Raw genomic sequence first — 13,261 nt, 5'->3', positions numbered from 1 at the left:
TAGGTTTGTGAAGTGCCATTGCTTTGACTGTGAGCTGCCTGGAGAAATTCACTGGGACGACAAGATCAGATCTCACAGAAGGTGACAGGAAATCCATTGCAACACACACATAAAATGTTGAAGGAACTCATCAGATCAGGCAGCATCTATGAAAATGAATAAGCAGTCGACATTTCGGACCAAGACTCTTCTTCAGAACAGGAAAAGAAGGGGAAAAGCACCAGAATAAAAAAAAAGTGGGCGGGGGGGGGAGGAAGGAAGCTAGCTAGAAGGAAATAGGGATATATGGGTGAGTGGGAAAGGGCTGGAGAGAAAGAATATGATAGGAGAGGAGAGTGGACCATGGGAGAAATGGAAGAAGGAAAGGCACCAGGGGAAGCTCTTAGGCAGGTGAAAAATGGGAAGAGGCCAAAGTGGGGAATAGAAGAGGGAAGAGTGAGAGAATTCTTTTAAATTACCAGGAGGAGAAATTGATTTTCATGCCATCAGGTTGGAGGCTACCCAGGCTGAATATGAGGTGTTGCTCCTACACCCTGAGTGTGGCCTCATCACAGCAGAAGAAGAGGCCATAGACTGACATGTCAGAATGGGAATGGAATAGGAATTAAAATGGTTGGCCACAGGGAAATTCTGCTTTTGGCAGATGGAGTGGAGGTGCTCAACAAAGCAGCTCCCCAATTTATGACAGGTCTCACCAACGTAGAGGTAGCTGCATCAGGAGCACTAGATACAATGGATTGACATGTGACATGTTGCTTATTGTATTACTCGTTGTCCTCACTTAATTTGTTAAGAGCCAAAACTTGCCTATACTAGTACAGGACATTTTCAAATCATGCTTATGTTACTGGTACTGTCAGACTTCGAGAAAACTACGAGGAAATATATGATAGAATTTGCAATATAATTACATGTGTGAAAACTGCAAGCACTTGATACTGATCTCATTTACTTGGTTATATCTTGGTCTGTCACTTAACCAAGTGACTGAATAGTCATGCTAATTTACCATGGCCAAGTCTTGCTCTCATTTTCCCTAATTATGTCAATAGAATGTGCTCTTCAGCCCCCAGTATGGCACCAACCTTTATAAACCAGCTCCATGATTTAAATAATCTTTCCTGCGTACACATCCCACAACCCTCCAATTTTTTACATTCATGTGCCTCCAAGAGTCTCTTAGGTGTTTCTATTTATCAGCCTGTACCACCATTCACGACAGTGTATTTTTTGGCAGCTACGGTGTGTAAAGAAGCTCCTCTGACATCTCAACCTTTCCTCCACTCACCATAAATGGATATCCTCTGTTACTAGCCATTGTCACCCTAGGATAAACATGCTTGCTGTCTATGACTCTTAATCTTATACACCTCTATCAAGTCGCCTCTCATTCTTCGTCACTCCAAGAGAAAAGCCTTACTTCACTTAGCTTTTCCTCACAAGGAAATACATGTCCTTTAATCCAGGCAGCATCCTGGTAAATCTCCTCTGAACTATTCGAAGTTTCCAAATTCTTCATTTACTGGGGCAATGAGAACCGAACATACTACTCCAAATGTGTTCTGCCTAGGACTTTATAGAGCCGGAGCACAACCTCACAGCTGTTGAACTCAATCCTCCTACTACTGAAGGCCAGCACAACATATTCTTTCTTATCCACTATCAACTTGTGTGGCAATTTTGAGGGATCTGTGGACTTGGACATCAAGATACTCCTGTTTTTCCAGGCTGCTAAGAAACCTGCTATTGACCTTGTAATCCTTCAAGTTCAGTATTTCAAAGTGTATCACCTCAATCTCTTCTGGATTGAACTCCGTCTGCCACTTCTCCACCAAACTGTCATTAACTTGTTTTATGTTAACCTCACATTCATCAAGGTTCCTCCCGAACATTGAAGCAAAGTATTCATTAAAGACTTTCCTTATCTCCTCCATCTTCCCCATTTATACCTGAGCAGATCTACCCTCCTGTTCTTCATGTGCAGAATTCCTTGGGGTTTTCATTAGTCTTACTCACCAATGCACTCTCATGCCCCCTTCTAGCTCTCCTAAGTCCCTTCTTTAACTCTCTTTGGCTACCTTGTGATTCTCCAGAGCCCTGCCTGATTTTTACTTTCTAAAACTTAGGCATGCTTCTTTCTTCCTCTGGTCTATTAATCTTACGTATTGTCAGCCATGGTACCTTCACACTACCAACTTTGCCTTGCCTCATTGGGACAAACCTATCCAGAACTGTATCTAAGTGATACCTAAACAACCTCCACATTTCTGCTGTGCATTTCCAGAGAAGATCCATTACCAATTTACACTCCTATGTTCCTACCTAATACCATTATAATTAGCTCCCCCTAAATTTTATATTTTCACATATTGTTTCTGTCCTTGTCTATGGTTATGTTAAATGTCAGGAAGCTATGGCTAGTATCTCTGAAATGCTTGCCAGTGGATAGGACTGTCATCTGTCCAGGTTTATTGCTCAGCAACAGATCCAGTCTGGCCCTCTCCTTCAGTCAGCTTATCCACATACTGTATCTGAAATCATTCCTGGGCACTTAAATTCTCTTCCAACTAAGTCTTCTGCACAAAATTAGGAAGTTGAAGTCACACATGACCATAACCGTTATTTTTGCACTTTTCCAAAATCTGCCGACTTCTCTCGTCCTCAGTGTCCGAGAGGATATCAAGGTGCCTATAGAATACTGCCGAAGGAGTGATATCTCCCATCTTGTTTCTGACCTACCCCTACTAAGTCAGTAGATAATCCCTCTAATGGTGTCCTCCCTTTCTGCAGCCGTGATACCATTCTGGATTAGCAAAACCACTCTCTCCTCTTTTTACCACCCTCTGGATCCCTCATGAAACATCTAAATCTCAGAACATCAAGCAATTAATCCTTCCCTTAAGACAGCCAATTCTCTGTAATAACTACAACATTGTAACTCCATGTAATGATCCATTCTCCAAGTTCATCATCCCTTTTCTTAACACTTTTTGCATTAAAGTGAACATACTTAACTCATCCAGCTGACTACATTTGTGCCTTATCCACTGCTTATCCTTCGTCCGTCTCTGTTTATTGTAGACACTTTTACAGCCACTGCACCTTTATCAGAACTAACTTTGGTTCCCATTACACAGCCAGCCTAGTTTAAACCTTCCTAAATAGGTCAAGAAAACTTGCCAATAAGTACATTGGTTCCTCTCAAATCCATATGTAACCCACCCCATTTTTATAGATAGAAGAGATCTGAATGGTCCACAAATCTGAAACTTTGCCCTCTGCACCAATTCCTCAGCCACGCTGGTACGTAGAACATGCTGAAATCCTGACATTAGTAGCCTTAAGACCCTACTTTTTTAGCTTCCTTCCCTAAACTATATATGCTCTGCAGGACCCCATCCCTAATATCGTTGTCATTGATACCAATTTGTACCATGACTTCAGCTGCCCACCTTGCCCTTTATGAATGCTGCGGTCTCAATCCAAGACATCCCTGACCCCAGTACCTGGAAGGCAACATACCATGTAGAGGTCTTGTTCACAACTGAATTGCCTATCTGTTCCCTATAAATGAATCCTCTAGCACTAACACTCTCCTCTTCTCTCTCTTCCCATTTGACCCACAGAACCATACTCATTGCCAGAGACCTGAACATTGTGGTTTTCTTCTGCCAGATTGTCTTCCTCAACACTATTCAAAATGACTTATTTGTTTACTGAGGAGAATAGCCTTAGGGTTTCTTTGCACTAACTGCCTCATCCAATTCTTTGTCATGACAGTCACCCAGTTACCCACGTCCAGCAAGCTCTGTGGAACTGCCTCCCTATAACTCTTGTTCATCAACTCCTCAGTCATCTAAATCATCTCGAGTTCATCTAGCTTCAGCTGCAGTCCCCTAGCCTGGTCTGTAAGAAGCTCCAGCCAAGTGCGCTCCTTGCAGATATAGTCATCAGGGTCACTGGAGGACTCCTTGACTCCCTACACCCTGACTGTCCTTACTGGTATTCCACGGCTCTCACTATACGATATAAGAAAAAAGGTCTTACCCAAACCTCACTTTAGTCTCCAGTCACTATAACCTCCTGAAACAACACCCTAACCAAGAACAACACAAAATAAAATTTCACCTGTTCTTAGCTCTACCTTCCTTCTGAAGCATTATTGCTTAGTGGTTGTTCTCACTCCTCAAACTCGGGCCACTTTCTCTGTCTCTTCATGTCAAAGCCTCAGCTCTGCACTTTAACATTTGCACACTGTCAAAGCAGCTGCTCAGCTTGGCCGTAACTTCCTTTCATAGGCTGCAGCAATCACCTATTTCCCAATATATTATCAACTAAGTATGCCTGTTTTAGTATCCTAAGTGAAACTGAACAGAAAGGCCAAGGAGGCCAGAGAGCAGAGTACTTGTACTTGACTGCCTTGGGGTTGGATCAAAAGTCTGATTTTTTTTTTTTTTGTTGGGATTTGCTCTCATCAGGAAGAGGGATAGAGATGTCAGGAAGTAACAGAGAAGATATTGGTAGTGAACAGAAGGTGGTATTAGGTAATGGAAATTGTATGGAGGAAGGCGAATGGCAGGTTTCTAGGAAATGAGTCTGGCTCTGTGGGTCAAATGGGAAGGGAGAGAAGAGGAGAGTGTTAGTGCTAGAAGAATCGTTTTTACAGAAAAGATAGACAATTCTGTTGCGAACAAGACCTCCAGGGTCAGAGGTGTCTTGGATTGAGGCCACAGCATTCATAAAGGGCAAGATGGGCTGCTGAAGTCATGGTACAAATTGGTATCAATGACAACGATATTAGGGATGGGGTCCTGCAGAACATACATAGTATAGGGAAGGAAGCTAAAAAAGTAGGGTCTCGTGGGTACTAATGTCAGGATTTCAGCGTGTTCTGTGTACCATTGTGGCTGAGGATTTGGTGCAGAGGGTGAAGTTTCAGATTTGTGGACTCTTTGGATGTTTTTTTTTCCAAATCCTTAGTTAGTTTAATTTGATTGATATCAGAAACAGGTCCACATTTAAAACTTATACTTCCTTCTTTTATTTAACTTCTGTCTACTGCCTTCATCACTGGATGGTAAGTCTCTACACTCCTTGATTGTGGTAGTGAAATATGTTTGGGTGGAAATAGATATACGATAAACAGAGGCTCTGCAGAAAGTACGAAAGTCAGTGCCAATGGGACCTATTAATATTCAGAGTACAGATAGATTAAAGTCAATGTGTAAAGTGCATGATTTGTTGATTGTTGAAGTTTATCACTTTCATGGCAGATGTGGTAAATTGTACAACAGAAACTAAAAGTAGAATAGAAACAAATAAAATTATATTAAAAGCTGCAGAACAACATCAAGAGATAAAGGAATTAAGTCTAGAGGTTATTAATGATACTCCACAAGGAGAAGTAAATAATGTTCAGCCTTCAAAGGAGGGTTATTAATGTTTTTTCTACTCAAACAATGAAATCCAAAAAGCCTTTTAGCTAATAGTCAAGAATTCAAGAAATTTATTGCAGATTTACCAAATAAACCTGATGTTATATGAGTAAAGGAAACCTGGTTGAAATCTTCTCTAAGTTTTTAAGATACAGGGTTATCTTGAATAAGACACAATTGGAAAATGGGTAATGATGTCAAAATGTTTGGATATGAACCAACTGCAGAGAGATAGAGAGAGAGTTATGTTGAACTGGCTCAACAGTTCACTGACTTTAATGAGAACTGTTGCAGATTTTAAAGGAAAAGAAAAACAATAAATGCTAGGCCTACAGAGCCTTCAGTTAAAAATCTCAGACTGAAAGTTAAATGCCAACACTGTGGCTGGACGCAATAACTAAATACTAAAGGAATAAGGCCCCTTTACAGTGTCAATCGAAGCAGTAGTCTTCTTTCCCAGACAGGGACGAGGGTAAGCAGGGAGATAAACATTGCTGGGCTTTTGGTCAAGTTTTGACAGGATTAGTATGAAAAGAGGGGTATTAAATACCAATAAAATGAAACAATAATTAGCTGGAGCACGCATAATCACAAGTGAATTGCCAAACTTATTCTGTAGCTTGCCTGCATGAACATGTACAGCTTGCAGCAGAGTCTATGGTTGTGACAGGGTCCGCCCTTCCTAGGTGCAGCTCCCAAGGTGCCACAGACCTGTGCCTGCTGGAAGTTCTGGAGCAGAGATTTGTCGAGGATGCCATTGGCCAGGATCCAAGAGTGTTCTTCAGGATAATACCACTCCCAATCCACAAGATACTAGACTTTGCCCCACACCCAGCAAGATAGCAGGAAGTGCTAAACATTATAGATGAAGGAACTATCCATCAAGCAGGGAGGAGGGGCAGATGTGGTAACTGGAGCCATTGGGGAGGCTCCATGGACAAAGTTACCAATGCAGGGACAGAGCTTGGCATCCTTCTTGCCCGTTCCTGCTAACGAGGTTGATGGATGGAAAAACACCAAGACCAACGGCTTATTGATGTACTTTTCCATTACCATTATTTCTGGATGAGAGAGAGAAAAGAGCCAGCCCCAGGGAGGACAAGTACCAGGTAAGAGGTCAATGGTGCAGTCATATTGTTGGTGTAGATGCAGGGAGGCAGCCTTCTTTTTACTGAAGGTGTCAAGAAGCTCTGCATATTCAGCCAGAATGCCAGGCAGGTCCACATCAGTAGTTGATGTGAGAGGGGATTTGCAGACAAGAGCTTGAGCTGGATCCAGAAATATGGGCAGGTATGCCAGCTCCTACTCTTGGAGTGCTTTAAAGGACCAATCAGTCCATAGGTTATGGCAGGATAACCAGGGGAGACCAAGCACCAGTGATAGTTCAAGTGAATCAGCCAAATAGAAGGAGAGTTGCTCCCTATCGTTGTCTTTGAGCACAAGTTGGAGAGGTTCAATGGAAGGGTGGATCTAGCTGTTGCCCAGAGCTCAGCAATCCAGGACAGTGACGTTGATCATTTCTCTCAATTTTTAAATTGGAACTCCCCACCTTTGAGTCAGAAAAATATCTATGAGATTTCTGGCTACCCCAGAGTCGATAAACACCAGAAGTTCATGAATACGAGACCCCTCATAACAAAGAAGCTGGGAACATCACACAATTAGGGGAAGCCGATTGCAGGATGAATAGACACATCACTACTCCTCTCCCTGCTGAAGGGTGTCCTCTTTTACTGGATGCGTGGATACGATGCCTGGAAATGTGCTAGGTTGCTATAACAGAGGCAGGAATGTGTAATCTTTAGCCAGTGTTGAATGCAGCCTATTTGCATAGCTCCACAATGTATTGGGTACTGGGTAATGAGAGGATTAAGACAGATGGTGATCCAAAGAGTAGGAAGCTCAAACCATTTTCCCTGTGCCACTCAGTTACCCAGTCGTCCAAATATTTCTATCCAAATATATATACACATACGATCCCTAGAAACCCTTCCAATAACTTTCCCACAACTGATATCAGACTCACTGCCCTATAATTTCCTTGTTTATGTTTAGAACTTTATTTTAAACAGCAGAACAACATTGGTTATCCTCCAATCCTCTGGTGCCTCTCATAAGCTAAGGCTGATTTAAATGACTCTGCTAGGGCCAAGCAATTTCTGTGCTTGCCTCCTATAGGGTCCGAGAGAGCACCATGTCAGGCCCTGGGGATTTATCCACCCTGATGTACTCCAGTATCGAAAACACGTCCTCCTCTGTAATCTGTACAGAGTCCATAAAGTTGTTGCTGCACTGCCTCGCTTCTGATAGGCTCTGGTTTTCTCCTGAGTAAATACCGATGCGAAAATTGTATTTAAGATCTCCCTCACCTGTTTTGGCTGCACACATAATTTGCAATTCTGGTCTTCCAGACTCCCAGTTTTGTCCCTTGCAATCCTTTTGATTTTAACATATCTGTAGAATCCCTTCACCTTGTCTGCTCGAGCAACTTCATACCTTCTTTTTACTTTCTTAATTTCTTTCAAGTGTTCTCTTGCATTTCTTATATTCCATAAGCACCTTATATGTTCCTACCTGTCTATACTTGTTATGCATCATCTTTTTTTTCCTCTTAACCAGGGCCTCAAAATCCTTTGAAAACCAAGGTTCCATACACTTGTTATCTTTACCTTTTATTCTAACAGGCATATACAAGCTTTGTACTCTCAAAATTTTGCTTTTGAAGGCCTCCCATTTACCACTTACACATTTGCCAGAAAACAGCTCGTCCCAATCCACACTTGACAGATCATTTCTGATACCATCAAAACTGGTCTTTCTCTAATTTAAAATCTCAACCCACGGACCAGCCCTACCTTTTTGCATATTTACTTTGAAACTAATGGCATTGTGGTCACTGGATGTAAAGTGTTCCCCTACACAAACTTTTGTCACCTGCCCAGTCTCATTCCCGAACAGCAAATCCAGTATCGCAAACTCTCTCTTTAAGTCTTCTAAGTACTGATGAAGGAAACTTTCCTGAACACATTTGACAAACTCTGTCCCATTTGGTCCTTTTACGGTATTGGATCCTCAGTCAATATGTGGGAAGTTAAAAACACCTACTATAACAACCTTATGTTTCTTGCAACAGTCTGCGATCTCTCTACAATTCATTCCCGTAAATCCCTTGTCCTGTTAGATGATCTGTAATATAGCCTCATAAACCTGGTCATACCTTTCTTATTTCTCAGTTCCACCCATAGCACCTCACTAGACGAATTCTCCAGTCTGTCATGATGGAGCACTGCTGTGACATTTTCCCTGACTAGTGACACCACAACTCCATCTTTAAACCCAACCACTCTGTCATGTCTTAAACATTAGAACCCCGGAATATTGAGCTGCTAGTCCTCCCTCTCCTGCAACCATGTCTCACTAATGGCTACAATGTCATAATTCCAGGTGTTGATCCATGCCATGAGCTCACCTGCCTTTCCTACGATTCTTCTTGCATTGAAATATATGCAGTTCAGAACATTAGTCGCACCATGCTCAACCTTTTGATTCCTGACCTTGTCTGAGGTCTTCCCAAAATCTGTCACCACAACCTCTTCACTAACTGTTCTGGCACTCTAGTTCCCATCCCACTGCAACTTTAGTTTAAATCCCACCATGCAGCATTAGCAAATCTTCCCAAGGTACCTTTTTCTATCATACGGTATCTTTTTTTTTTCCCTTTGTCTGTGGTTGATTTAAGCCTTCAAAAAAAGATCAAATTGAAGAATGAAGTATATTAGTGGCTAGTTCAGTAATATACGGAAGATAGATATTATGCCATCATACATACTGTATCTATGCAGATGGTTCAAAAGTTCCGTGTTTTCTGTTTATGTTCCAAAGTTTCAGTTTATTACTTAGGAAAGATTATCGGATAAGGAATCAGTATTCACATCGAGATGGTTGCTATAATTTTAGCATTAGAGTGAGTTAAAGAAGTACACCCTGATTATGTACTTCTGTGCTCTGATTTATTCTCAGTTTTCAAATCTATTAAAAGAGAAATTTCAAATTATACTTTCCTTGAGATTGGACAACATCTACTGAGGCTCCAGGATCTAGGCATGTGTATTCCATTTTTATGTGTCATTGCCCATAAGTGGAGTTGAAGAAAATGAGGTGGCATACATTCTTATAAACAATTACTTAAAATTAATGATGTACTGTAAATGTAGTGGTTCCTTTTCTTAAAGGAGAGTTGAAAGTCATAAGTAAAAGTTGTATTTGATCACTGTGGCAATGAAATTGTGATATGGAAACAAAAGGATGGCATTTACGTACATTAACATTTAGAGGCTGGTGGGAACTCAACTGGGAAATACCTATAAGATGAGGGAAGATGCTATACTTACACATTTACTTATTGAACAAACTAGGTTGAATACATGCTTGTTCAGAATTAATATGCATGTTATGGATATTTGTAGGGAATGCACTTGTCAAGAAATAGTGCATTATATATCATATGAATGCTATCCCTATGAGGTGTAAAGGACACACCTAATTGCTAAATTAAGAACTTTAGGACAGAAACTTGGGAAGTTTGTTAGGATATCATGGCCATCATAATGTATACAAGTATATACTTGAAAAGCATTAGACCTTTGGATATTATTTCAGTTTCTTTTTTATTGGAGAGAGGGAATTCAGTAGATATATTTCCTGTCTTTTTGCTCCACAGTCCAACTCAATAAGTGGCAGTAAACCTTACAAGAGAACTCAACAGAAAATCCTAAGATCACCTCTTTAAAATATTTTTCTGCCTATCATTTCAAGTTTTGCTTCTTGCGATAGAAACATATAAACATGGAAAGCCTACAGCACAAAAGAGGCCCTTCGGCTCATAATGCTGTGCCGAACATGTACTTACTTTCAAAATTACTTGGGGTTACCCGTAGCCCTCTATTTTCCTAAGCTCCACGTACATATCCAGGAGTCTCTTAAAAGACCCTATCATATCCACCTCCACCACCATTACCAGCAGCCCATACCACGCACTCACCATTCTCTGCATAAAAAACTTACCCCTGACAACTTCTCTGAACCTAATTCGAAGCACCATAAAACTGTACCTCTCGTGATAGCCATTTCAGCCCAGGGAAAAAGCCTCTGACTACCCACACGATCAATGCCTCTCATCATCTTATACACCTCTATCAGGTCACCTCTCATTCTCCGCCGCACCAAGGAGAAAAGGCAAAGTTCACTCAACCTATTCTCATACGTCTGCTGCTAATCTGGGCAACATCCTTGTAAATCTCTTCTGCACCCTTTCTATAGTTTCCACATCCTTCCTGTAGTGAGATGATCAGAACTGAGCACAGTACTCCAAGTGGGGTCTGACCAGGGTCCTATATAGCTATAACATTATGTCTCGGCTCTTAAACTCAATCCCACATTTGATGAATTCCAATGCACTGTATGCCTTCTTAACCACAGAGTCAACCTGCGCAGCAGCTTTGAGTGTCCTATGGACTCGGACCCCAAGATCCCTCGGATCCTCCACACTGCCAAGAGTCTTACCATTAACACAATATTCTGCCATCATATTTGACCTACCAAAATGAACCACCTCACACTTATCTGGGTTGAACTCCATCTGCCACTTCTCAGCCTAGTTTTGCATCCTATCAATGTCCCGCTGTAACCTCTGACAGCCCTCCACACTACCCATAACACCTCCAACCTTTGTGTCATCAGCAAATTTACTAACCCATCCTTTCACTTCCTCATCCAGGTCATTTATAAAAATCACAAAGAGTAAGGGTCCCAGAACAGATCCCTGAGGCACACCACTGGTCACCGACCTCCATGCAGAATATGACCCATCTACAACCACTCTTTTCCTTCTGTGGGCAAGCCGATTCTGGATCCACAAGGCAAGGTCCCCTTGGATCCCATGCCTCCTTACTTTCTCAATAAGCCTTGCATGGGGTACCTTATCAAATGCCTTACTGAAATCCACATACACTATATCTACTGCTCTACCTTCATCAATGTGTTTAGTCACATCCTCAAAAAATTAAATCAGGCTCGTAATTCATGACCTGCCTTTGACAAAGGCTTGTTGGTTATTCCTAATCAAATTATGCCTGTCCAAATGTTCATAAATTCTGCCTCTCAGGATCTTCTCCATAAACTTATCAACCACTGAAGTAAGACTCACTGGTCTATAATTTCCTGGGCTATCTCTACTCCCTTTCTTGAAATAGGGAACAACATCCGCAACCCTCCAATCCTCCGGAACCTCTCCCGTCCCCATTGATGATGCAAAGATCATTGCCAGAGGGTCAGCAGTCTCCTCCCTTGCCTCCCACAGTAGCCTGTGGTATATCTCATCCAGTCCTGGTGACTTATCCAACTTGACGCTTTCCAAAAGTTCCAGCAGATCCCCTTTTTTAATGTCTATATGCTCAAGCTTTTAATCCACTGTAAGTCATCCCTACTACAAACACCAAGATCCTTCTCCATAGTGAATACTGAAGCAAGGTATCCATTAAGTATCTCTGCTATCTCCTCTGGTTCCATAGATACTTTTCCACTATCACACTTGATTGGTCCTATTCTCTCACATCTTATCCCCTTGCTCTTCACATACTGTACTTGTAAATGCCTTGGGGTTTTCCTTAATCCTGCTCACCAAGGCCTATGCATGGCCCCTTCTGTCTCCCCTAACTTCATTCTTAAGTTCCTTCCTGCTAGCCCTATAATCTTCTTGATCCCTATTGTTACTTAGTTTTTGAACCATTTGTAAGCTTTTCGTTTCTTCTTGACTTGATTTTCAACAGCCTTTGTACACCATGGTTCCTGTACCCTACCATCCTTTCCCTGTCTCATTGGAAAGTACCTATGCAGAATGTAACACAAATATCCCCTGAACATTCACCACATTTCTGCCATACATTTCCCCGAGAACATCTGTTTCCAATTTATGCTTCCAAATTCCTGCCTGATAGCTTCATATTTCCCCTTACTCCAACTAACTTGTCTGTTCCTATCCCTCTCCAGTGCTGTGGTAAAGGAGATAGAATTTTGATCACTAACTCCAAAATGCTCTCCCACTGACAGACCTGACACCTGACCAGGTTCATTTCCCAATACCATATCAAGTACAGCCTCTCCTCTTATAGGCTTATCTACATATTGTGTCGGGAAAACTTCCTGAACACACCTAACAAACTCCACCCCATCTAAACCCCTTGCTCTAGGGAGGTGCCAATCAGTATCTTGTTGTCCAACCATGACAACCCCGTTCTTATTACAACTTTCTAGAATCTGTCTCACTCCCTATCTGTTCCTCAATGTCCCTGTTACTATTGCATGGTCTATACAAAACACCCAGTAGAGTTATTGACCCCTTCCTGTTTCTAACTTCCACACACACAGACTCAGTAGATAATCCCTCCATGACTTCCTCCTTTTCTGCAGCTGTAACACTATCTCTGATCAACTGTGCCACCCCCCACCTTTTTTGCCTCCCTCTCTGTCCTTTCTGAAACACCTAAAGCTTGGCACTCTAAGTAACCATTTCTGTCCCTGATTCACTTAAATCTCTGTAATGGCCACAACATCATAGATACAAGTACTGATCCAAGCTCTAAGCTCATTCGCTTTGTTCATGATGCTTCTGGCATTAAAATAGACACATCTCAAACCATCGGTCTGAGTGTATTACTTGCCTATCCTCCCTCTCGCACAATCTCCAAACTCTCTCTATTTGTGAGCCAACTGCCCCTTCCTCCGTCTCTTCAGTTCAGTAGCCACCCCGCAGCAATTCTATTTTAAAC

This window comes from Mobula birostris, chromosome 4 (assembly GCF_030028105.1).
Source record: "Mobula birostris isolate sMobBir1 chromosome 4, sMobBir1.hap1, whole genome shotgun sequence".
Classification (NCBI taxonomy): domain Eukaryota; kingdom Metazoa; phylum Chordata; class Chondrichthyes; order Myliobatiformes; family Myliobatidae; genus Mobula; species Mobula birostris.
Note: the sequence above shows the minus strand (reverse complement) of the source record.